The 27,672-nt window shown below is 43.4% G+C and overlaps 1 long non-coding RNA gene and 1 pseudogene across 2 annotated transcripts in view; one reads left to right on the top strand and one right to left on the bottom strand.

Moving 5' to 3' along the window:
• Nucleotides 1-27,309, top strand: part of LOC147152409 (uncharacterized) — a 47,612-nt gene extending 20,303 nt beyond the window's left edge. Inside the window, exons 2-5 of one of the 2 annotated variants that reach the window (XR_015085822.1) lie at nucleotides 13,660-13,821; nucleotides 22,271-22,411; nucleotides 24,625-24,759; nucleotides 27,135-27,309. This is a non-coding gene — a long non-coding RNA (uncharacterized LOC147152409). Of the gene's footprint in view, nucleotides 1-13,659; nucleotides 13,822-18,870; nucleotides 22,412-24,624; nucleotides 24,760-27,134 lie in introns of those variants that run through there. The other variant, XR_015085821.1, reaches the window with a different exon arrangement.
• LOC147152410 (uncharacterized) lies at nucleotides 1,389-10,809 on the bottom strand (annotated as a pseudogene).
• Nucleotides 27,310-27,672: the final 363 nt, after the last annotated feature.

The raw sequence follows: 27,672 nt of genomic DNA, 5'->3' as shown, positions 1-27,672 counted from the left end.
CATATTTTGTTAACATATGGGATTATTTGAGTAACCTTTAGGTCGTACTTTACTGATTTAAAGATATTAAGGGAACTTTCAAGGAGTACCTCAGTACATTTAAGAATAGTTACACAATACGTAATAAATATTTGGGTACATCTAGAATTTTTACATTTAAAGAATACTTGATTACCAGAAGTATTAATCTAAATTCACATTGCACGTGTACACTAGGACTTACTTCACAACTGTATTTTAATGTTGTTGTTTTCAGAGGAAATTACTCTAAGAAGAGTAAAGAGTTGGGGTTCCTGATATCCACCTCCTGTATGTCTCACCAAACGAAAGGTTTGTGGGTGTTCCCAAAGCCAGGATTAGAGGAATTTTCAAAAAGTATTTATTGATGGAAATAAAATAAACATGTAAAAAATGACAAATCAAGGCACTTTGGACAAATGCAAAATAAAACACCAGTCCACAGACCCGCCTGGGAATAAACTCACCCTACTTGGAAACCAAACAATTCTCTGGGAAACCTGACTGATGATGCCATGAACACTAACGATGCTTATAGCAAACCGGGCAACTCTATACAAGTAGACTGTTGAATGGTTGAGAAGGTGTTACTGTTTGACCTAAGGGACAGGGTTGATGAGAACAGGTGAATACCTGACACGCGAAACAAGGTAAGCGTTTATTCCAAACATCAAAAAGCATAGGTCGCGACACTTTCTATCAACAAAATCACTTTCTCTCATCAGTCATCAATATTGAAGTCTACGGCTTGTGACTTCTCGTTGTAATAGTAATCTTCCAACACCTTTCTATCTTTGTCAGAGATGTTGATGCCTCTAATGGCTCTAAAAGCTTGTCAAAAATCTTCTTTTCATATGATACCTCTCTCAGAACTATCTGGGCCGTGTCTTTAACTTGTTGATACTTGGTGGGCTCTTGATACAGGTTTAAGATGTAATGAAGGCTAGGGATGAATTTCTTGTTACAGAGTAACCTTGTGTCAGGTTCACACCAAGTGAGACATTAGTAAACAACACACACAATGAGGAGCGAAGACACTCGTCACAATATTGTTTTTTTTACTTGCAAGGAGAGCGCAGGGAAGTGTACTATTACAATTCCATCACAGGATAAAAATGTGTCTTGATATAATAATCTTCCTTCTCTGCATACCGACACATGTGATGACTCTGACTAGGGTGCTCAATTTTACAACTTCCACATTCTTCTTGACAATATTTCACTTACACATCTTGCAACAAGTGAATGATTGACTGTTTGATACAGTTATATCTCGAAGCAGTCATCCAGCCATATGTAGGGCTCATCCACGTGAAATCATCCTCCTCTGACACCTCCTCTTTCTTCTTGGACTCCTCCTCCTCCTTTTCTCACTCCTCATCCTTTTCTGACTCAAGCTCCTCCTCTTCTCCTGCGTCTGTTTTATCCTCTTCTTCCTTCAACTCATCGTCATCCTTCGCCTTCCCCTTTTGTTCCCCTTCCTCAGTCAACGTCTCTTTTGGTAAAGTCTTGACAGCTCCAGTCAAGGACGTTTGAGGGATGTCCATTGGGGGTATGTTCTCCTTCTCAGCCTCCTTGAACCCCGACAGCTTCTGCTGAGGGCACTCCATTGTAAAAACGTGGTCAGCGGTCACCGTTGGTTCCACCATGAGGTTTACGTCAGCCACATTCACTTCCGTTTCTTCACAATCATTATTGTCTTGGTTGGCGGTTATCTGTATCAGAGGTTTGTAGGTGGTGGGCATTTGTCTCGACCTTTCAACCTCGGGTCCACTCTCCATTGGCTGACCCCTTTGGATGTCTGTCGGGTTACTGGCATTGTGGATGTTGTTTTTTTTTTTATCGAGCCACAGGTTGTTATGGCTTGGTTTGGGGATTTGCTGTCCAATACCTACCGAAAGGGGGTGTGGATGACCCGCCTCCTCGCCATAGGTGTGGTTATGTCGATAGAGAGAGAGTATGAGCAAGTGAGAGATGGACAGGGCTTGGTTAACTCAAACGTAACTAAATTAAAAATACTTGCTTTAATACATGTAAATAATTGAGATCAGCTTTCAAAACTTTTAACTTTTATGAATTGACTTCAAATAATGCTGATCATGACATTCACTTCATTTAACCTGTATACTCACATTGTATTGTTGGTAAGTTTAAAAACAACATTCAATTTGGCATAACTTCATAAATTTAGCTTGATACCTTCATTTTTCTCAACATGTGGTTTCCTTTTTAAGGACCCAGCTCATTATACCTTTACCCAAACAATTGAGTGAGACAAGGCATGATTTAAAAACAAACCAACAAATAAACAAAACTTTCAAATCGGTTTGCGTGTAAGAACTGTATAAATTTGACATACAATTTGACAGTTATTCTCATGTGAAACACATGCTAGATTCAAATGGACTATACATAAAGATACTCTTCCTAACATTTCAGATCATCTTTTACCGCCTCACAACAATGTATAACTTACAATTTCAACCAATTTTAAATATCTCAACAAATTGACAAAGTCAACCCCTGTTAAACTTGATATTCATCGCTCAAGCATCTGGTTGGAGGCAGATTGTTGAGAGGATGGATAGCTCATGTTGTCTCGGGTTTTTGTATGTATTTTTACTCTTTGTAGTTTATTTTCTCATCTTTCCTGCTAAGGTAGATGTCAGGAGGTCATAAAAAAGATACTCAAGCTTGAACACGTGGAGGTTTACTTGAGTACTGATTCACTGGTGAGGAACTATTATTTCATGAATGTACAAATACGACGGAGTTTTAGGTTGAATCAAGAAACACCATATTGTATAGGTTTTACCTCCTGCTTTGATAAATGAGATTACATCAATCTCTCGTAATGATTTTTTTAAAATACCATAATTCTAAACAAATATTTGTGCTAGTAAAAGTATCCACAGAAGTAACAGGTTGATGTTTAAATGCTGGATATGTAAGAAAACATGGTCAACAATAGCAGATGATCAAATACACCGTATAATTAGTCCACACATTAATTACGTTATTAATAAAGATAAGGGGTTCTTCAAGTGAATGTTAATTATATTAAAAAACGTTTTTAAACGTTGAGACTGACCAATTTGAAAAAAACGTTATGTGACTAAATATTAATCTACAAAATAATTGCATTATTAATAAAGAAAAGAAGGTCAACAATAGCAGATAATAATCAAATACAAAGTCTACACATTAATTGCTTTATTAATATAGATAGGGACTCATCAGGTAAATGTTGATGATTTTAAACGTTGACACTGACCAATTTGAAAAAACATTGTGATTAAATATGAGTCTACACAATAATTGCTTTATTAATAAAGAAAAGGTCAACAATAGCATAGATAATGATCAAATACGGAATCAATATAATTAGTCTACACATTAATTGCATTATTAAGTAAATGTTGATGATTTTAAATGTTGAGACTTAACAATTTGAAAAAACCTTTATGTAGGTGATTAAATATTAGTCTACACATTAATTGCATTGATTGCATTAATAATAAAGAAAAGAAGGTCAACATTAGTAAATGTTAAAGAATGTGAAGGTTGACCAATTTGTAAAAAAAACGTTATGTAGGATTTTAAATATGAGTCTACATAGTAATTGTGGTAATAATAAAGAAAAGGTCAACATTAGTAAATGTTATAGTTTTTAAACATTGAAGCTGACCAATTTGTAAAAAAAAATAATAATAATCTTAAGTAGGTGATTAGATATGAGTTAGTTTCCACAATAATGGTTTAAACTCTCCCTCACACCTCTGGATTTATGGCTGCTGATGGTTGGAGGGTCATAAGGCACCTTATCAGCAGGCCATTTGGGTACGTTCTCCTTAGGCATGCAACAGAGGAGGGGGACTTTTTTAAAGCTAAAAAAAGCACACAAGGTTATGTTGCACGCTGTTTACAGACAAACTAGTGATTAGAGTCCGTTTGTCACTTACCTAATATGTTGGGAACTTGTTACACCTCATTACTGTTCTGACAAAAAAAGAATACATATTAATCATTCAGATTTTTTCAAAAGTGAGTTTAATTTTCTTGACTAGTTGCACCTCACCCATCCTAAATGGACACGCATTTTGATGCACAAAGCTTCTCAAGAAATAGCCGGTAAGCAACGGTTTATCTACATTCCTCTGGTTTACTCCCCCATCTGCCTTTCTCACAAGTGCACACACACATACACAATTGCACGCGCCCGCTACGCACACTCATACGCACACATACACTTGCACACGCATCGCCTCAAGGGAGGGCTGCATACACACACACACACATGCCTTCAAAAAGCTTATTGCTAGCTGTGCTGTTAACCAGAGGTTGAGCTGCACTGTATTTGCTTGTTGAACTTCACATGGATTGAAATCATTCCCATTGAAAAACACAGGTCAAACATTTACATATGATCTAGTTACAAAATGTGCCATGTACGGATGATCTAACTTGGAGAACTTGGATGTTCATAAAACATCATACCAAAGTATTGTATATAAAAAATATAGAGGTATATAGATGACATAAATGAATGTTATTCATAAAACTAGTTAGGGATAAAAGTATTTTAAAGTATGTACTTACTGTCCATTCTTTTGTGGTCTGTTTGTCTCTGAGTTCTTTGAGATGGTGCTCCACTGAGATTCTCCTTCTTCTGTGGAAAGACCTCTTGTCCTACCTCGTTTGTACAGACCACACTATTGTGCTTATTTTTTCATTTATTTTATTTTTTTAATACTTGGTGTGTACTCCCACATTTCTTTCAAGGCTAACTTTCTAATTACCAACCTGGATGTGAAAGCATAGCCACTGATGAACAAAGAACCTCATTGCGAACTGTTATCATTCACACACATACATATTGTTGAGCGCATATAAACACCTGAGTGAGGCCTATCTGGCTTTATTTTAGGGCGGCACACACATAAATGCAGGCTCCATAAAAGGTGGGGGCTATATTTTTGTGCTGATACCAGAAATGAGAAAGTAAAGAAGAGAGACCCTCTATGAGGCCTGCTAAACTTTCCAACCTGTGTTGCCTTAAATGTACAGTAACCTGATGATTGTATGGCAAACGTTCTAAAAAGCTGTATTAGAAACATATGGAGTGCAATTCTCATTTAATCCCATTCTATTACGTCATTTAAAAAACATAACCAAGCATGCACATGATTGCACAGGTGTAGTTCAGGTGTTTCATCCATGTGTAGATGACATGGCATTAAGAAGAATTCAACGAAGTGGGCACTTCGCAATTGTATGGGAAACGTCCTAACAAGGTGTATTAGAAAAATAAGGGTTGCTCTTCTCAGTCATTAAAAAAAAACATAACCAAGCATGCAAAATGGTGTACAGGTGTAGTTCTGCTTTTTCATAGGTACATTTGTAGATGACGTGGTATTGCTCTAAGATGAATTCAATCAAGTGGGCACTTTACGATTGTATGGGAAACGTCCTAACAAGGTGTATTAGAAAAATAAGGGGTGCTCTTCTCAATCTTTAAAAAAACTAGGGTGAAGTATATTTTAAGATATATTAATACAGGCATAGCTAGAATGCCCCTATATGTTAGGTTGTGAGATGTCGCCATTGAACCACTGGAATGCACTTAGCTTAGGGGAGACATCTCCTGTAGACCTGGGGGGCCTGTAGGTCACTGGTGCTTCAGGGGAAGAGCCTTGGGCCTCAGGAAATTTATATGGATACAAGCGTTCCTGGACCTTGTCTAATGCTAACAGACACCTCCTTGAGTGATAAATTTGAAGGGAGCTGTCATCTGAAGTAGACTTCGGGGCGCCAGCTCGTCAAGATCGACTTTTTCTTCTCGGAGGTTTTCAGGCGGGAAAGAGACAAAGAAAATTAGCCATTCAAGGGTAACAAATGCATATGTAATAACTAAGTTTGAATATTAATTCTGCTCCCTATAAGAAGGGAGACGTGAGAACACACATGCGCGCGCGGCACCTCAAAGAGCAACTTCTTTTGGCATCAGCTGTATTGGTCTTCATAAAATCTTATTGTCCAATCAACTGAATTGTCGGAGAAGTCTTTTGCATCATCAATCTAGCTTGGCCTTGCGTCTGCTCCGGACAGACGCATCGACTGACCCTGCTCATCTAAAGTAAATACACTACAAGGGCTGTCAATTTAGCGCGTTATTTTCGGCATTAATCCAACCCCCTTTTGACGCCATCATTTTTTTTGATTGCGTGATTAAGGTTTCCATAGCAACGAGCGGCTGCATTGATAAAGGCTGTTGGTCACCATGATCTACACATCATCCATCCATCCATTATCTACACTATTTTAAAAAAAGCTTTAGAGTAGAGGAGGCACTACATCTGCTTCAAAATATTGGCGATGAGAGTGAATTGCTCAGCTGACACGTTAAAGTGAGTCAGACGTAAACAGTCTCGCTCTAATTCACCTCTCTCTCTTGCTTCTTCGCAGTACCAAACCAAATCAAAAACTAATAAATACTTAAGCATAATATACATCAAAAACATATACTCACAAAACAATGTTGCAGCATTTTAGAAAAATAATAAATACATAATCATATGCTGTTTGCTCCAAAGCAGCTGTATTTTATAACAGCAGGAACCATGCAGCACGATTGAGAGCCGCACGGGACAATCAAACACCACCTGTTTCTCATTCAGTTATCTGACACAATTTACATTAAAATATACCCACAACAGAATTTTATTAAACAAAATACCTTTATAAGACACTCGAGCAGCGAGTAATAATCTTTTTAGTCAATGACGTCATTGCCAGAGCGCAATAAAAAGTGACATCCATAAATATGACTGCTCTCGTATAGGTATAGTTCTAAATCCAAGCGGCGCTTGAGCAACAAGTTGCTCTCAAGACGAAATAAACATATCCGTCAGAACAACACTAATGTAAATGATTGTGTGCGTGTGGGTGTGTGCAAGCGTGAACACGTGTGCGTGTGGGTGCTTGCGTGCGTGTGCGCGTGTAGATGTGTGTGTTTGGGCTGAAGGACTGTTTGTGTGAGTTGACTCCAATGCTTGTTTTTTCAATTGAAGAGGGAAGTCAACCCAAACATTTTTTTTTCAAAAATATGTTCTATGCAGGCCCCCTAGTTGAAACAAGGCATTCTGATTAATATTGTGTTTGTGGAATATGAGTCAAGGAGTAAAATCTAGCCATCTCAGGGGTCGGCCATTTTATCACTTCTGTTGAGTGAAAATGACAACACAGATGGGCTGAGGGCTCAAATAATGACTAATCATGGCTCAGTTTAAGAAAATAGGTGAGCTGTGATTGGTTGTTACCCGAGCAACTGTGATGTCATTTTCAGTCGACAGACTAAGACAGTGATGGCTAAAAACAGGTGGATTAACTCTTATTCCACAAACGCAATAATTATCAGAATGCCTTGTTTCAACTAGGGGGCCTGCATAAAACATATTCTTGAAATAAAAAAATGTTTGGGTTGACTTCCCTTTAATGAAGTATTTGCATAAGAAAATCAATTCTCTTATTCATGTTAAGGGTATTAAAAGACTTAAAGGGATAAATTTAAAGAAAAAGGGATTTTTTATTACAATAAATAAAATATGCGACTAACTACAAGTTAACTCTGAAAAAATGTGATAAACTACGATTAAATATTTTAATCGCTTGACAGCACTAAAAAAACATAACCAATCATGCAAAATGGTGTACAGATGTTGTTCAGGTGTTTCATAGGCAAATGTGTAACCCCATATTCCAGTAGCAGGTGCGGACAAAGACCAGGTTTGTGTCAATGATTCAGTGGGCGGGTGTTGTCTTCTTTCCAAATAAATCCTTGATTTTTGATGAGCGTTTGATCCACAACCTTTATGAATAGAAATACACGTCCCCTCAATCATGATGCCTTCATGAAGATCTGCTTTACTTTCTGTTTAGACCCAAGTGTATGGTAACGCACTGCAAATGAGGGGAGGGGTCTCGACCTCTTCAGAACAAGCCTGGACTTATACCCAAGATGATACAATGAGTTACAGACGGAAGTATGATCTCATCAATACCCTTATTTGGTCATACCGAAAAGACCGGAAAAGATGGTGGCAGCCAGGACATGCCTGGACTTGCCCGGGTGACATCACCGTTCAAAACATGTCCGAACATGTCCCTCCGTTACTTTGAATGAGGCGTAAGCGTGATGTCAGAGGATACCCTTATTTGGGCATGCAGGAAAGACCAAAAAAGATGGCGGCAGCCAGGACATGACTGGACTTGGCCGGGTGGCATCATCATCCAAAACATGTCTGTACATGTCCCTCCGTTACTATGAGCGAGGCGGAAGCGTGATGTCCATATTTGGGCATACCGGAAAGGCCTACAAAGATGGCAGCAGCCAGGACATGCCTGGGCATGTTCTTTGTGAACTCAGCTGAGGCTGAAGCATGAGGTCATCAAAAGCCCTTATTTGGATATATCAGATCACCAGAAATGGGTCCACTGATAGTGTAGTGGTACACACGCCTGAGTTGTGTGCGGGCAGCGTGGGATCGATTCCCGCTCAGTGACAGTGTCTATGTGTGCGCTGCGACTGGCTGGCGACCAGTTCGGGGTGTAGTCAGCCTTCGCCCATTGACGGCTGGGATAGGCTCCAGCAACTCCCCGCGACCCTGTATAGGATAAGCGGTTTGGAAGATGACATGACATGACAGATCACCGGAAATGATGTGTTAAAGGGGCGGGGACTAGGAAGTGATGTAACGCCAAAACGGCGGACAGGAAGTGACGCATGGCAACGCAAGATGGCGGACAGGAAGTGACGTATGGCAATGCCAAAACGGCGGACAGGAAGAAACGTATCGGGGCACGGTTAGGGGCGGAATTACATTTCTGGACTACAAAGGGGTGTAGTTAGAGCGGGACTTATGGACTAAAAAATGACGTCTCGTCCAGTTTACTTCCGGACCACAAAGCTGTCAAAAAAGTTTGACGAAAGCAGAATATTCTTATTTTTGGCGAAGCATTTCTGCCTGATAGTGTAGTGGTACATACGCCTGAGTTGTGTGCGGGCAGCATGGGATCGATTCCCGCTCAGTGACGGTGTCTGTGTGTGCCCTGAGACTAGCTGGCGACCAGTTCGGGGTGTCGTCTGCCTTCGCCCGTTGACAGCTGGGATAGGCTACAGCACCTCCCCACGACCCTGTATAGGATAAGCGGTTCGGAGGATGACACAGATGACATTTCTGCCTGTTCTCACCAAAATAATGGTGAGCCAACTCATGGTCGAGTTTTGCTAAGAAGCTTGCCCGTCTCTCCTTCAGTCCAGTGCATGCCTGGTATAAAACATGCATTTAGTGCTGCGATGTCGATCATGTTGTAGAACACGGCGACTGGCCAGCGCCGTGTTCTTCTTCAGACAGTGTATTCCCGCACCATCTGGTACACCGTGTCCATGCCACACTTTGTGATGTTGTAGAGGGTGATGGTATTTGGCTTCCTCTTGGTGGTATTCTCCATGTGAATCTCGGTGTGCATGGTGCTGAGAACATAGACATCTTCTTTCGTTTGGGAGCATACACTGTCAGCGTGGCACCAGTTATTGAAAACACCTAATAAATGAGAGAAAGAAAAATTGTTCATTTCACAGTAATTTAACACACTCAAATACGCGCGCACACAATACAACGCAAACATAGATACCAGTGTTGTTCTGATACCACTTTTTGACCCCCCGCTGAAGTGAAATGCAGAGTCGGGAAAAAACCCTAATAAGTGTTTATGTGTATCATAGTCTTTTTACAGAATTCTGGCTAGAAGCGCGTTAGGGCAGAAGCCAGCAGCTATGGAAATGAAGAAAATGTGTTTTACATCACAACGTACTTGCTCTGATCACTATGTATCAGTTACCATTTTCTTTTTCTTGTACAGTGGGTCATAAGATTACGTTTGTAAACTCATGGCAGACGCGATGCCAATCACACTAATAGATAACTGAGTGGTGAATTCTTCGCTGTGGTCCGTTCGTCTCGTAGATGGAGGAATTTCCCGGCGAATTTTATTCACTGTGCCGAGGAGGGTGGTGTTCCGACTAAGAAGTCGTCTGGCAAGTGACAGTTAGGTGAAGAAATTGTCCATTGTTACATTTCTGCCCTTGTCCAGGAACGGTTCCATGAGCCGCATCACCACATTTTCGGACAGTCTCTCTCCATTGGGACAACTGGGGTCCTTGCCAAGATATGGGATGACATTGCAGACTGTGTTGCCCTGAAGGCAATAATGTTTTTTTTTTTTTACATATTTCTCCTTTAACAGGTTTACTTTCTGTTATGCTAGTAATAAGAAGACAGAAATAATTATATGCAAGTTTAATTTGTCAGTTAAAGTATTTTTGAGGTGCTCGTCATCAATGATGTCATATCCACCGATGTCACTTCCTGTTTGGTCTCTTCAAGTTTGATCCCGTTTCACGCAAGGCAGACACGTTTTGAGCTCTGGGTACAATCAGTTGCCCATCCACTGATGAACATTGTAGAAGTAATACCGTAAGTTCTGCGATGTCATTTTAGAGCTGTCAGGGAATTCCACTTGGAAGACCGAGACAAGCCTAATAGACTACTGTAAAGAATTGTGGAAGTAAATGATCAAACTTAAATTAACTTTGTCTTCATTGGCCATGGTTTAACTTGGTGTTAAGTCAGCGTTTTTTAACACACTGCACGAGAACACTATACAGACATATTTGGATTTCAAGTCGCAAGCCACCCAAAACTTGATCCCGAACTTGTCCGGTTTCGTTGCGATTTAAAAATTTAAAAATCCATTGCAATTGACTGATTGAGTAAAAAAAATAAAACATATATACACGTGCTATTTTGTATGTTGTTTTTACCCAGCATAAGCATCGTATATTGTAGACCAATTTGAATACATCTCCTCCGTGTCATGTCTCACACAGGATGCTAAGGCTAACATTTTATTTAGTGAGGTGTATGAAGAAGAGGAGGACACAGGTGTCAATACTGTATAGGATGATGATCACTTGGCAACCATCGTGAGAATTAAACTTTAGCGAGCCGCGCAAGACCCGGGGCACTCTCATGTTTGTTGTTTTATTTTTCAAATTTAATCGAAGTTGTCATGTCACTTTCATACCATCTTCTTGACCATGAGAGAGGAAAAGAGGCTCCAATAACTCTTGGAAAGGAGTGTAGTTAAAGGAACACAACAGCGTAGCCGCGGAGCGACAGTCAGAGAAAGTGTGAGATATGTGCGAGTCAAAATTTATTATTTATTGTGTTTGCAACTTCATATGTTGTTCATTAAAACGAAATTCGTTAGTTCAAAGATTTGTCATCAATAGTTGTATGAGAATGTTTACTTTTTTTCTTAATGTTGAGTAACTTGCTGCTGTGATAATTTATTGACAATTGTCATGGGTCAGTGACTTGTGCTTATGTTTAATCATCAAAAATATCACATAATATTTTTATATTAATGAAAGAAGATTTAAAAATGGCTAGCACAAATAGTAATCATTTTTGTCTCCCTAGGTTTTCTAAACGGGTTAATTTGACACACAACATGACAGGAGGGGTTAAAAAGGTTTTCACAGGTGTCTTTTTATCAGGTAATAACAATATTAGGATCAACAATAATAATAATAATAATAATAATAACTCCCAAAAGTGCGTACGGATGGTTTAGAGCTGCCGTAAATGTGCACACTTCCTTCCGTCAAGTTGTTTTCGGGGTGGCTGACTTATGAAGCAGGGATCTGCGTACGCAGCTTTCAGGCCCTGTTTTTGGCGCATGCAGCGTTGATAAGTTCAGTCGCAGTACAGTTGCGCAAATTTTCCCATCAAATTTTTCAAAGGGCAGGTGTTTTATGATGTTTTGATATCGTTCACGGGGAATGATATTCATGATTTTTTGGTTTCCCAATTCTCCTGGCCAGTAGTCTTGCATTGATGGAAGTTTGTTAACACCCCGGAAGATGATGATGGCCAGAAATGCCATTCGTTCAGGGAGGGTCATGGACTAATTCACATCTGCAACAGCAATTATGCCACCAAGCAATGTGTGCTCTGTGAAAAATATGTGTGGAACTTGCAGAACACAAATGCCGTGGGCATGCGTACAGTGCACTGTCATTCTGTAACACACACATACGCACGCACGCACACATACTGCATGAGGACAAACTATATTTTTGAATTATGTGTGGACATGTTTTTTTGTTCTGTGTTCAATAAATCTAATGATTTCTTGCAAAACCTCATCTTGGGAACAATGCAAAAAGCAAACAGCGCAAAAGAAGCATTCACACACCCAACTACAGTAAGTATTCCCACCTACGGACCTCTGTCAAACGGAAATTCCCTCACCCGGAAAAACAATGTATGCATTAAATGTTCTACTCCTACATTACATTAACGATCAATTCCTGACATCAGTAGTTCCGGAACCCGGAACCAAAACCAAAGCATGCAGAAGCACAAACTCAAGCAGTGCCCGCTCTATACTGCGGAAAAACCTTGACCGCTTCACCATCATTAGATCAAACGGAAATTCCCTCACTCGGAAAAAAAACATATGCATTAAATTTTCTACTACTATATTACATTAACGATTGAGTCCTTACAACGAAGTTCCGGTATTGTATCCGGAACCCGGAAGCCATAGCAAAGCCCGCAGTAGCGCAAGCTCAATTAGTTCCCACTCGATTCTATGGAAAAACTTTGACCGCTCCGCCATCATCGGATCCAACATGTAAGTTTTTAACCTCCCTGGTTAAAAAAAACAGCCATGGAAGCACAAGGTAGGCTGGTTAAAAAAACAGGCTATGGAAGTTCTATTGTTAATGACTAAGAAAATGCAACAGTCACAAACAAAGCAATTTCCCGCTAGTTCTTGTTACAAATCACCCGCAGAGGCTCGACAGTGGAGGATTGCGTAGCTGGCTTAGTTTAGCCAATGAGCACTCCGTAGTCCCGCTTTTGTTTACATGACCTTCGCCGCTTAAAGGGTCACTTGATCTTTAAACTGGCAGCGTCTTACTGGAGCTCGTCTACAACAGGAGAACTTGTTAGAAAGTAATTTTTAACAAGATATTACTTTCGGAAAAGTGCTGAAATTATCACAACTACTGTGCTAAATAGACAAATGAACTCCATCTTGATAAAGAACTTAATGTTTACACAGATTTCTGCGCGTCACATGGCTGTATCACGTCTGATCTGAATAAAGGGAGAGTGTGTAAGAATTAGTAGCATCTAGCGGTGAACTAATATAATGCAACAACCTAAACTCAAAGCGGGAGCATTTTGAAGTACTCGCACTACAGCAGCCCAGAGTGACCACACTTCGCAATCTTACCACCAATTTCTTCAGCAGAGGTACAAGCAAGATGTACAAATGACTTCTAGTATTCCCTCTAGTGAAGAAGCGCATTGCATTTGTTACACATGCTGTAGTCATTTATCCAGCAAATTTATTATTGGGTGATTTATTTCAGACTTATTACTATTTATTTTGACATTGTATAGAACTAGTACTATCTTACACTAATGCCAATGGCTGACTACGTCCACTTGTGTTGAAGCAACTAAGCCAAGCTACAGAGAACACATACGTATTCATGTTTTATAGACATTTGGATCATCTCAAAGGAGGGTGAGAGGGAGGGGCCGAGTGAGACGACGAGGCAGAGCTTGAGGACGCAGTGCTTCACTACCGCGACGACCGCGTATCCCAGTTGAAGACGAAGAAAGAGTAGAGGCACTGAGGAGTCAAAGAGTAGAAATGACAAAGGTTGGTAGTCTACAATTATGTGATGATCAGCACACAGAAAAGAACTCCATGCTATCACGCCATGCTATCATGCATGAATGCAAATAACTCAAAACACACCTTTGCATGGAATATCTTGTATTATTTTGCTGATATGTACATATATGATACTTCATTCAGTATTTTCAACATTGTCGAGTTACTTAAACTACATGTCTGCAACTTCATAGGGATTTGTAGATACCAAAGATGTTCTTTTTTTTCCCTCAAACAGCCTTTTGTTGATACAACCATCCATCCATCGATTATCTCCCGCTTATCCGAAGTCGGGTCGCGGAGGCAGCAGCTTCAGCAGGGAAGCCCAGACTTCCCTCTCCCCAGCAACATCCTCCAGCTCTTCCCAAGACGTTCCCAGGCAAGCCGGGAGACATAGTCTCTCCAGCGTGTTCTGGGTTGTCCTCGGGGTCTCCTGCCGGTGGGACATGCCCGGAACACCTCACCAGGGAGGCGTCCAGGAGGCATCATAATCAGATGCCCGAGCCACCTCAACTGGCTCCTCTCAACGCGGAGGAGCAGCGGCTCGACTCTGGATCCCTCCCGGATGGCCGAACTTCTCACCCTATCTCTAAGGGAGAGCCCGGACACCCTGCGAAGGAAAGCCATTTCGGCCCCTTGTATCCGAGATCTTGTTCTTTCGGTCATGACCCACAGCTCATGACCATAGGTGAGAGTAGGAACGTAGATCGACCGGTAAATTGAGAGCTTCGCCTTTTGGCTGAGCTCCTTCTTCACCACGACAGACCGATACAGGGTCCGCATCACAGCAGACGCTGCACCGATCCGCCTGTCGATCTCCCGTTCCATCTTACCCTCACTCGTGAACAAGACCCCAAGACACTTGAACTCCTCCACTTGGGGCAGAATCCCATCCCCGACCCGGAGAGGGCACGCCACCCTTTTCCGACTGAGGACCATGGTCTCAGATTTCGAGGTGCTGATTTTCATTCCGACTGTTTCACACTCGGCTGCAAACCGCTCCAGCGAGAGTTGGAGATCGCGGCTTGAAGAAGCCAACAGTACCACATCATCTGCAAAAAGCAGAGATGCAATACTGAGGACACCAAAGCAGACCCCCTTGACACCTCGGCTGCGTCTAGAAATTCTGTCCATAAAAGTTATGAACAGAATCAGTGACAAAGGGCAGCCTTGGCGGAGTCCAACCCCCACTGGAAACGAATCCGACTTACTGCCGGCAATGCGGACCAAACTCTGACATCGGTGGTACAGGGACCGGACTGCCCTTATCAGGGGGCTCGGTACCCCGTACTCCCAAAGCACCCCCCACAGAACTCCCCGAGGGACACGGTCGAACGCCTTCTCCAAGTCCACAAAACACATGTAGACTGGTTGGGCGAACTCCCATGCACCCTCGAGGACCCTGCTGAGGGTGTAGAGCTGGTCCGCTGTTCCACGGCTGGGACGAAAACCACATTGCTCCTCCTGAATCCGGGATTCGACCTTCCGACGGACCCTCCTGTCCGGCACCCCTGAATAGACCTTGCCGGGGAGGCTGAGGAGTGTGATCCCTCTGTAATTGGAGCACACCCGCCGGTCCCCCTTCTTAAAAAGGGGGACCACCACCCCGGTTTGCCAATCCAGAGGCACTGTCCCCGATGTCCAAGCGATGTTGTAGAGACGTGTCAACCATGACAGCCCCTCAAAATCCAGAGCCTTTATGAACTCCGGGCGGATCTCATCCACCCCCGGGGCTTTGCTACCGAGGAGCTTTTTGACTACCTCGGTTACTTCAACCCCAGAGATAGGAGAGCCCACCTCAGAGTCTCCAGGCTCTGCTTCCTCAGTGGAAGGCGTGTCGGTGGAATTGAGGAGGTCTTCAAAGTACTCTCCCCACCGACCCACAACGTCCCGAGTTGAGGTCAGCAGCACCCCATCTCCACTATAAACAGTGTTAATGGTGCACTGCTTCCCTCTCCTGAGACGTCGGATGGTGGACCAGAATTTTCTCGAAGTCGTCCGGAAGTCATTTTCCATGGCTTCCCCGAACTCCTCCCACACCTGAGTTTTTGCCTCAGCAACCGCCAGAGCTGCATTCCGCTTGGCCAGCCGGTACTTGTCAGCTGCCTCCGGGGTCCCGCAGGCCAAAAAGGCCCGATAGGACTCCTTCAGCTGGACAGCATCCCTTACCGCTGGTGTCCACCAGCGGGTTCGGGGATTGCCGCCACGACAGGCACCGACCACCTTGCGGCCACAGCTCCGATCGGCCGCCTCAACAATGGAGGCACGAAACATGGTCCACTCGGACTCGATGTCCCCAGCCTCCCCCGGGACGTGGGAAAAGTTCTGCAGGAGTCGGGAGTTGAAACTCCTTCGGACAGGGGATTCTGCCAGACGTTCCCAGCAAACCCTCACAATACGTTTGGGTCTGCCAGGTCGGACCGGCATCTTCCCCCACCATCGGAGCCAACTCACCACCAGATGGTGATCAGTTGACAGCTCCGCCTCTCTCTTCACCCGAGTGTCCAAAACATGCGGCCGCAAGTCTGATTATATGACTACAAAGTCGATCATCGAACTTCGGCCTAGGGTATCCTGGTGCCAAGTGCACATATGGACACCGTTATGTTTGAACATGGTGTCCGTTATGGACAATCCGTGATGGGCACGGAATTCCAGTAACCGAACACCGCTCGGGTTCAGATCGGGGGTGGCCGTTCCTCCCAATCACACCTCTCCAGGTCTCACTGTCATTGCCCACGTGAGCATTGAAGTCCCCCAGCAGAACGATGGAGTCCCCAGGTGGAGCGCCCTCCAGCACACCCTCCAAGGACTCCAAAAAGGGTGGGTACTCTGCACTGCTGTTTGGTGCATAAGCACAAACAACAGTCAGGACCTGTCCCCCCACCATCAAGCGGAGGGAGGCTACCCTCTCATCCACTGGGGTAAACCCCAATGTACAGGCACCAAACCGGGGGCAATAAGTATGCCCACACCTGCTCGGCGCCTCTCACCCTGGGCAACTCCAGAGTGGAAGAGTGTCCAACCCCTCTCGAGAGGACTGGTACCAGAACCCAAGCTGTGCGTGGAGGTGAGCCCGACTATATCTAGTCGAACCTCTCAACCTCACACACCAGCTCAGGCTCCTTCCCTGCCAGAGAGGTGACATTCCATGTCCCAAGAGCTAGTTTTTGTTGCCGGGGATCGGACCGCCAAGGTTCCTGTCTTCTGCCGCCGCCCAGCTTACACGGCACCAGACCCCTTTGGCCCTCCCACCAGTGGTGAGCCCATGGGAAGGGGGACCCACGTGTCCTTTTCGGGCTGAGCCCCATGGGTGCAGGCCCGGCCACCAGGCGCTCGCCATCGAGCCCCACCTCCAGGCCTGGCTCCAGAAGGGGGCCACGGTGACCCGCGTCCGGGCGAGGGAAAACGTGATCCATTAATTTTTTCTTCATAAGGGGGTCATTTTTAGCCGTGCTTAGTCTGGTCCCTCACCTCGGACCTGTTTGCCATGGGTGACCCCACCAGGGGCATAAAGCCCCAGACAACTTAGCTCCTAGGATCATGGGGGCGCGCAAACCCCTCCACCACGATAAGGTGACGGCTCACGGGGGGTGTTGATACAACCACTCCGGAAATTGAGGTTTATAAAAATATTTGAAAGCCTTTACTCATGTAGCTTTGTGAAACAATTTCACACTATCTTGAACTATTTGGTTTCCAATCATGACCAAACTTTTATCACTAGACTCACAACATTATCGTAGTTAACCACTTTACAAAGTTTTGATGGAAGATCCAATAGCTTCTTTATATATTCATTTTTAATGTGCTGAATTTACATGGATTTCACAACTAGTTTATCAATCGTACTCATACAATGTGGACTGCATTGGCTCAAAGACTTTGTTGGCCATTTTTTTATAATGTTTACAACATCATCTAATCTGACATACAACTGTTTCCTTCTTGCAGAGAGTTGTTCAGGAAATGACAATGAAGGAACAAAAAGACCTCCTAGTCCAGCTGATAGACAGGCAGCCAGGACTCGTTTTTGACACCTTACTTGCACATCAGCGCCGCCATGCTTGCCCTTTACCCAGATTCCAGACTGCAGTACCTTGGTGCATGTGGCCTTTGCAGAGAAATGCCCACGGATGCAGAGATAAGATAAGAATGCATTTATTGATCCCACAGTGGGGAAATTTTCATTGTTACAGCAGCAAAGATATAGGTCACACAGGGGCGGCGGCATAATGTGGCCATTAATGTATAACATTGACGGCAAACATTTAGGATCAAACCTATGTAAATATACGCAGTAACATGTGTATATACACATGTATATACACACCAACCTACATCTACATAAAAAGTATGAGGAACACTCATTTCGGCCTGTACACAGTACAGAGGAAAAAATACTCTAAGTAAGTGACAGTGCTGCAGTGCTGTAGTGAAATGTAAGGAACAGCATTGGATCAAAATAAAACTAGACTAACAGTAGTGGGGAATGTTGAGTATTGCACAGTATTACGGTAGTTGGGAATATTGGGTATTGCACGATATGAGCTCAGGTGCAGGACTGCACAATTGCACTTATGTCCGCCAGTTTGTAGCGACTACACAATGTTCTTGTTAAAGAGTCTGACAGCAGCAGGCAAGAAGGAGCGGCGGAATCTCTCCTTTGCACAGCGAGGGTGTAACAGTCTGTCACTGAAGGTGCTGTGGAGTGCTGTTAGGGTGCCCTGGAGGGGGTGGTCTGGGTTGCCCAGCATTGATGACAGCTTGGCCAACATCCTCCTGTCCCCCACCGAGTCCACAGAGTCCAGGGAGCAGCCCAGGACAGAGCCGGCCCTCCTGACCAGTTTGTCCAGCCGCTTCTTGTCCCGGGCCGAGACGCCGCCTGCCCAGGTGACCACTCCCTGGAAGATGACCGATGCAACCACCGAGTCATAAAAGTTCCTGAGGAGTGTCCCCTGAACCCCAAAAGACCTCAGTGTCCTGAGTAGGAAGAGTCTGCTCTGACTCTTCCTATAGAGGGCGTCTGTGTTGTCGCACCAGTCCAGTTTATTGTTCAGGTGAACACCCAGGTACTTGTAAGTTGAGACTCTCTCAACATCTGTTCCCCGGATATTCACTGGTGCAGGTGAAGAGTGCTGGCGCCTACCGAAATCCACCACCATTTCTTTGGATTTCCCGCATTGATCAGGAGGCGGTTCTGCTGGCACCAGTCCACAAAACCCTGAGTAAGTTCTCTGTACTCCCGATCATCTCCGCCTGTGATGAGGCCGACAATCGCAGAGTCGTCAGAGAACTTCTGCAGGTGACAGGTAGGGGTGTTGTAGTTGAAGTCCGAGGTGTAGAGGGTGAACAGGAAGGGAGCCAAGACAGTTCCCTGTGGGGCCCCCGTGCTGCAGAGGAGCACGTCAGACACACAGTCCTGTGTCCTCACATACTGTGGCCGGTTTGTGAGGTAGTCCTGGATCCATGTGAAGAGGTGGTGGGCCACCCCCGCCCGCTCCAGCTTGTCTCCCAGTAGGGTGGGCTGGATGGTGTTGAAAGCACTGGAGAAATCAAAGAACATGATCCTCACAGTGCTCCCCGCCTTCTCCAGGTGGGAGAGTGAAGTGTGGAGGAGGTAGATGATGGCATCATCCACACTGATGCCAGGCTGATATGCGAACTGGAGTGGGTCCATTGAGGAGCTCACCAGGGGGCGCAGGTGGACAAGGACCAGTCTCTCCAGGGTCTTCATCAGGTGAGACGTCAGCGCCACTGGTCTGAAGCTGTTGAGCTCCTTTGGGTGGGGGGTCTTTGGCACCGGGACCAGGCAGGATGTTTTCCATAGCTGGGGGACCCAGATTCTGTGGTCAAGAAACCTCTAACTGCATCACTACCCTACTCCACTTCTCGCTGTACTGCCTCGATGCCGGGGTCCAACGGCTTCATAGACAATACAGGGAGGATGTCACTGTTTTGGGTGGAACAATGGAGCCAGGTGATGACAACAGAGAATTTTGGTGTGCTGCCTACCGTCATTTTATTTTCTGGCAGCATGGGTCACTCGGAGCAGGGAACAGACAAGTTATTCCCAGCTGCTGTATTTGGAAAATCAGAGACACATTCCCTGATCCTCAAGGACAATACACTGGATCCTTACCTGGGATATAATTATTGCGAGGCCATGTATGATACTGGTTTCTTGTAGATAGTTATTGTTGTGTAATTTGTACATTGTGAATAATAACTAAAAATACAATTTCTTTTGAATTGGTAATCTTTTCCTTGATCCTCCACATGTCTACGGGAATAATTATGATTTCTAAATAGCCTCCATGTGCCTATGGGCGCGTTTACAATTGCGGTTATGATTACGGTTGCGGCTACGACCATGCGGTCCTGCTTTTGTTGTCGTAGTTAGGATTCAATGGAATAAACCCTTTGGGAGGTTCTTTTCAATTATATTTTATGGGGCAAATGTAGGATTTTCAGGGGGGAAATGTGGGAGTAATTATTCATATAATAATTACGATCATTTGATAATCATACATTTGCTGCTCATGATGCTTTCATAAACTAATCGCAAGGAGGTCAGGAGAAGTCAAGCTAACGTTTGCTAATATGAAGGTGATTGCTGAAATTTCCTGCCACATTGTTGATTTCTCTTCTCCTGTCTTAACACACATGTATTGAGTAATTTTCCACCTACATGCAGACACATAGACAAGTACAAGACGTTTCTACTGCCCTTTTGCTCACCCTATCCTTTAGGGTTGGAACGTCCATGTATGTAGGGATGTGAGAATAAAAGGAAGGGAGACAGAGAGACTTTTTTAAAACGCCTGTAAGAATTGTACTTTACAGTTCTTCTCCGTTCTCCGTGCAATCTTTAAAATTCAAAGAGAGTGTCTTCATCTCCTTATTTTGTGTGGTTTTCATAAATGTCTCTCTGATGAACCTGACAGTAATAGACATACAAATGTAAATCACATACCAAGACCTCGGCTGACTTTAGTTCGTTGCAGCTCCAACATAGCAGGCGGAGGTACATGAGGTACAAAACCGAGATTTCTGGGTTCATCCAGGCAAAGTGGCCTCCTTTGGGGCATTCCTACTTGGCTGCTGAGTCTCCGACTGATTATTGTTTCTTGCAGGGCCGTGATATACCCGTATGACTACCCTCCCTTTAGTGCATACTGGCTGTATGTTCTGGCATTCTTATTGTACTTTCACCTGAAACTGCAACCACAGCAATACCAGCAATCCAAAGTTAAATCATCTAAAGATCCTGACTGGCTATGGCCAGACAAAAAAAATAGACGGAAACAAAATCATACCAAAATCATAGCATACGTCAGAATATGCTTCTGGAACGACTCAAGTTCAGCTGTTGATCTGGTTGAACACAAATAAAAACAAATATTTAGAAAATATTTGCAGTCAGTCCAACATCCTTAAAATTTGTCAATCTTTCACAATCTACTTGACACAGAGATACTTGTGGACACTCCCCAACCAGCGCTTGTTGAGAATGATGTCAACTAAAGCTTTGTGGGTGTTCGAGTCTTGCTGTAACCATTCTTTGACCTGTAACCATGACCATCTTTGAGATGTCCATGCTGGCAGCTTCCCAGGGCCCAACTGTGCTTATGATGTAGTATGCCAATCCAAAGCACCTTTATAAAAAATATACATATATGCCTACAAATCAGTACAAAATAAATCGTTTTAGTGACAGCAGGGTCATTTCTGTTGACATAAGTATTATTCACAAGGAACTCTTCTCTTGTTCCTGCCGTCTTACAGCACCACCAGAAATGATTAATGATGTCTTTTAACCACACGAGAATCAGAGATTGCCCCTTCACCTTTGCTGCCTTTAGGACAAATAAAGAGTAGGAAAGTACATTTATTCATAAAATTAGTTTCCCCAGAGGAATTGGTAGCATTTTCGGTGTATGTGAGAAAAGGAAGGGTCAGAAAAAAAAACATCGCATAAACATTTATTGGAAAATTAATACAAATCATCTTCTTTATGCTGTCTTATGTCAACCTCACATTCTACATGATGTTTTTTTAACGCACATATTCACATTCCAAAATAAATGTAACTTACCACACCTAATTTTTTAGACAATTTTTTTGCAACATGCCACACGTCTAGGCTATGGTGAATCTTCAGATCCTTGAATTTCCCTTTATTCGGGTCTGCAACATAGCATGTATTATGAATGAAAGTTTGTTTTGACTTCTGTAAATGTTCAATAAGTCATCACTTCAATGTGTATTGTATCTGTATGTGCATTACTAGTACTTCTGTGACCACATAAGTTGAAAACAGACAAATCCAGCAGACAGATTCAACATTTAGATAAATAAACACAATCAGCAGAAATGACCTTCTTACAATGTGATAAGTGTATCCACGTGTTCCTCTCTGCGATTTTCACAGCTGTCGGGGTTGTCAGCAACACTTGATAAGGACCCTCCCACGTGGGAGAGTGCCAGTGTTTTTTCTTGATGTTCCGGACCAGGACCCAATCTCCCGGCTTCACCAGCTGTTGTGTCTGTTGGTAAACACAATCGTTCTCAGGTAATTTAAGTTCATCACATTTCTCTAAAGTCTTTCTCATGTAATCAGCCAAATTCGCCTCATCCAGTTCCCAGTGTTCAATGAATAAAGGTAGTTTATAGGGTCTACCAAAAAGCATTTCAAACGGAGTAGGCCCGGTTATGCTAGTAATGTTGATATATAGCTTGCCAAGATCAACGCATTGTGTCCAAGGTCTACTCGTTTCCTCCATGCACTTTTTCAACCTATTCTTTACATTGCCATTCATCCTCTCCACCAGACCAGCACTCTGCGGATGATAGGAACAATGACGCTTTAAATCAATATGAAATAACAGACCTATTTTATCAATAACTCTGTTAACAAAATGTGTTCCATTGTCACTGTAAATTGTCTGCGGAAAACCATATCGTGGTATAATGTCTTTGCACAACGCTTTTGCCACCGTTAGCGCATCTGGTTGTTTGGATGGAAAAATCTCAACCCACTTTGAAAATGCATCAATAATGACCAAACAGTACTTTTTTCCCCTCACTTTGGCTTAATTCAATAAAGTCCATATGAATTCTCTGAAAAGGATAGGTTGCCGGAGGAAACTGACCCCCATTTGGACGCAAAGTACCTTGTGAATTGTGCCTGGCTCAGGTCAAACAAGCCCTACAAAATTTTTTCAAGTAGAGATTAAACCCATAAATTGTGTAATGTCTGTTTACAAGAGCCACAATTTCACCAGTCGAAACGCACGAGACACACCATGGCTTAAGATCGCTGCCCACCTGAGCAATTTTTTGGCAGTATGGGTTTTCCCTCTGTGCTGACAAACATTTTCCTGCAAGGTTGTCCCCTTATCCATCCACAGTTTTTGTTCCGTCTGTGGACTCTGCTGTTGCATATCTATCAAGGTTTGGGTACTCAATATTTGTGTGTCAGGAATATGGTCTGATAACCCCGCAAATGGCTTTAAAGCTGCTTCTCTAGCTGTTTTGTCTGCAAAAGCATTCCCCAATGACACACTCTCTGTCCCCGATTTGTGTGCTGCACATTTACATATTGCAATGTTGCGCGGTAACTGTACGGCATCTAATAAGTGTTGGAGTAATTGAGCATGTGTTACTGCTCTTCCCGTCGATGTAATCATCCCTCTATTACGCCAGTATTGTGTAAAGATGTGTACTGTTGCAAATGTGTATTTACTATCAGTATAAATAGTAACATCCTTATTCTCCATTAGTTTATATGCCTCTGTTAATGCAACTAATTCAGCAGCTTGAGCAGAATAATGCGACGGCAGTGATTCTGCTTTCAGAATTTCATCTTTTGTAACAACAGCGTAGCCCGTCCGTGTCCTCCCCAAAACATCCTTTTTAGATGACCCATCGACAAATAGCGTGAGTCCCGTCCCCAATGGCAAATCCTTTAAGTCAATTCTACATTTTGTTGAATTTTCAGCCAGTTCCTGACAATCGCGTTGGACACCCTCATCAGGAAGTGGCAGAAGTGTGGCCGAGTTTAAAGTCGTGCACCGTTCCAAAGTGAGGTGTGGTTGGGACAACAGTATGGCCATGCATAATGAGTGTCTAGCCGGTGATAAGAACACCATGTTCATCTGCAGGAGCAAGGCCGCCACTGAACCTTTAGTGTAAGCGGATGAAACAAAACAATAGCAGAAGAGCATTCCACTGCCATAGAGGCCGCAACCACAGCTCAAACACAAACAGGAAGTGCACACGCCACACTATTGAGTTTAGACGAGAAGTATGCTGCAGGCCTCAATTTGTCACCATGTGTTTGGGAAAGCACATATGTCATAAATTTCCCTTTACAATCTACCATTTGGACAAAAGGTTTTGAATAATCAGGAATGCATCCTGCGCTCGACACAAGCATTCGTTTAACCTCACAAAAGGCCTCTTCAGCCTCAGAAGTCCAGTTAATCATTGATGTCATTTTCAGGTTTTTCTCATATATTAATTTAGATAATGGTGCAATCAATTCTGGAATCCACATCCTGCAGTAAATAGTCAAACCTAGAAATGACATCAGTTGTTTATTTGTTTGTGGCTTTGGTGCCTGCAAGATAGTTGTTTTCCTGTCTTCCAAAATTGCTCTCCCTTTAACTCTGAGATTATGTCCTAGATATCTTACTTGTACTGCAAAATTGTAACTTGTTCTTGCTTACTTTGTGTCCCTCTTCGGCTAAATGATGCAGTAGAGCTAATATGTCTGTCTTGCAGGTTTCCCCGTCTGGTGACACTAAAAGAACATCATCAACATACAGCAAAATGTGGCTCCCTCCTGGTGGAGTAAATTTGACCTGCTTGCTGCCATTACTTGTGAATAAATGGTTGGACTCTCACAATACCCTTGCGGTAATCGTGTGAATGTGTATTTTTCCCCTTGAAATGTGAACGCAAATCGAAACTGATTGTCCTTATCAATAGGCATAGAGAAAAATGCATTACTTATGTCCACCACAGTAAAGACAACAGCATCAGGTCGCAATGAGTTTAACAATATGTGTGGATCTGGGACACAGGGCGCTCTTTTACCATCCTCCATCCAACAGAAGGAGGTGCCTTTTTGACAGGAAATATCGGGGTGTTGCAGGGAGAGTCTCGACATTCGACTATCACTCCTGCTTTTATCAAATCATCTATCACAGGCCTTATTCGCTTGTATGTGTCTGGTTTCAATGGATACTGACGCACACAAGGCCCATATTCTTTTTTGGGTCTTATTTGGACTGGTAATGCCCCTTTAATAAACCCTAATTCAGACGGGCCCTGTGACCAGAATTACTGTGAGACGTTTTGTAATATCTCCTCTTCCTCCCCTGTTAACAGTACTTTATGGGAGGGCTGGCTGTGTCAGTGAAAATAGACGCCCATTTGTACTTGCACAGTCCAAAAAAATGCCATTCTGTAAATTTCTATCTCCTCACAGTACTCAAGGCCTTCTCCTTTCAGTTCCCAATCTGTAGCACTGCGTGCTGTTTGAACAATGGCCCCCAAGTCACTCCATTTGAAGTCTTTACCTTTATAGAGTGGAACATGTGGAGCCTGCCATTCTCTATAAAGATGTGTCAATTCATCCAGCAATTTAACACCGGCTACTACAATTGAAAGTCCATCTGAGTTGTTGGTGTGAGTTAAACAAAGTCCATAACTGGTGAAAAGTAATGCTTGTTTGGATAACTCGCCATATCAACCCAGTGCTTTTCAACCCAATGCTTGATTGCAGGCAGAGAGTTGGCGTGCAGGGCATTTTTAAGTTGCTCTTGGTGTTCCCCGAGGGTCGTCAGTCATGGGAATACCACTATTAACTTTAAAATAGGCAGTCATCCTAACTCTATAGTCCTCAAAAAGTTCATCGTCCCTCTGTTGCAGTCTACCAATAGCTGTGTAATTTGCCTTTTTTTTCTGAAATGCTTGGTAACTCTCTCTATGAGGTCCTGAACTCTGCAAATGAGTTCCCTACTGTCATGTGGTAGTATGTCATCACGGCATTTTGGATGCCAGTCCCCTCTCACATGATTCCAGTCCGAACCCATTGCAGACATCCAAATTTGCTGTGTTTCTGCCCCGTTCGGATGGTAGGAGTGTCTTAAGTCTTCCATCTCAACAGTAAATTGATACACATCTACTTTCTAAGACGTGACACCCTCTATGGCTTTTTTCACATCTTCCTGTGTCCATGTCCTATGGACTAACATGGTTGGTCGTTGTCCGACAGCAATGTTTGGGTTAGCCACCTCGATCATTGGATATAAGAGTGTCTGGTTATTGTCAAACGTTGCCACTTCTGAAGTTGGCGACAGAGTTCTCCCCAATGTGCGTGACCACTCCTGTCCCAATCCCTCAGACCTCAACACCCTCCGTGTGTCAACTGGAGGTGGAGGTATGCTTAAGGGCAAAGCGGGACAAGGGACAGGAGCAATCGCCTCAAACTGAGGTGGTGGCACATGTAAGGGCAAAGTAGGATAAATAGGAGGAACAGTCAGCGGTGAGCAAGTCTCTAGCTTTACCACCTCTGTCACTCCTAACCTGCTCCCTCATTGCCACCGGGTCGTCCTCTTTTCTATGAAACAAAACATTGTCCAATTTATTTGGCTTTTTCTCACGCTTTTGCGCCAACACTTTCCAAAAGTCTACGTCCTCATACCTGTCCTTTTTATTTTCGCTTCATTGTTTTTGCGTTTAGTACATATACTGCAGGTTTATCAATTTTTATGTTGAGCTGGCCAGCAAAGTTATATTTCGTTATCCAAAGGTTCAAATGTTGTATTTTGGAAGGACAGTGACATTCCACAAATTTCCAATCTTTGCATGCAAGGTTTTGTTTAGGATAATTTTTATCACCGATTTTACTGTTAACTCTCCCCATTTTCTTGATATAGAGTCCGTTTTATGACATCTAGGGTGTCCTACACTGACTTTTACCTTAAACAGGGTGACAATCAACACAGTGTGTGGCAATCCTCAAGCTTCTACCACAAGTGGCGGAGGATTCTTGCCTATTGCGTCCACAAAGTTGTCGCTTACAATCTTGTTTATCCACTCACACAGTTTGCACAGTCACACTTTTAGCAGAGTATTTTTTCACAGAGTTTAAGTACGTACATCACACCGTCGCCCTTACAGTTTTAAAGACTAACTCTGTCTCACAGTCTTATAGACTAACACTGTCTTACAGTTTTATAGACTCATTCTGTCTTACAGTTTTATAGACTCACTCTGTCTTACAGTTTTATAGACTAGAGATGTCTTCACTCCTCCGGCTCCCCGTCAACCTTCAGTTCCCAGAAGTGGAGCCAAGACCAGTCCCGGAAAGGGTCTTTGAGCCGTGGCCACGGACTTTACCCGGAGGTTGACTCGGCAGCTGGAAACCTTCTGGCATATAGGGATGCGGCTCGAAGGACCAATTAAATGTCAGGTTCACACCAAGTGAGATATTAGCAAACAACGCACACAATGAGGAATGTCGACACTCAACACAATGTTGTCTTTTTTTCTTGCAAGGAGAGCGCACGGAAGTGTACCATTACAGTTCCTAAAACCCTCTGCCTGGCTCCTGCACCTCCCCTCTTTATTTTTCTTAGGAGTCCCTGATTACAAAGGTGTTCCAGCTCTAAGGGAAAGGGGAGCGGAAGCAGTTGGAACACTATGAACTTGTTTTGTCTATGTGTGTGTGTGTGTGTGTGTGTGTGTGTGTGTGTGTGAGCCACATACATATGTGGAAGCAAAGCACATCAAGCAAGTTGGGCCTGGATATAGAAAAAGCTA

Source organism: Filicampus tigris, chromosome 2 (assembly GCF_054856515.1).
Source record: "Filicampus tigris isolate MCC_2025a chromosome 2, RoL_Ftig_1.0, whole genome shotgun sequence".
Taxonomy (NCBI): Eukaryota; Metazoa; Chordata; class Actinopteri; order Syngnathiformes; family Syngnathidae; genus Filicampus; species Filicampus tigris.
Note: the sequence above shows the minus strand (reverse complement) of the source record. Positions and strands in the feature narration are given on the sequence as shown.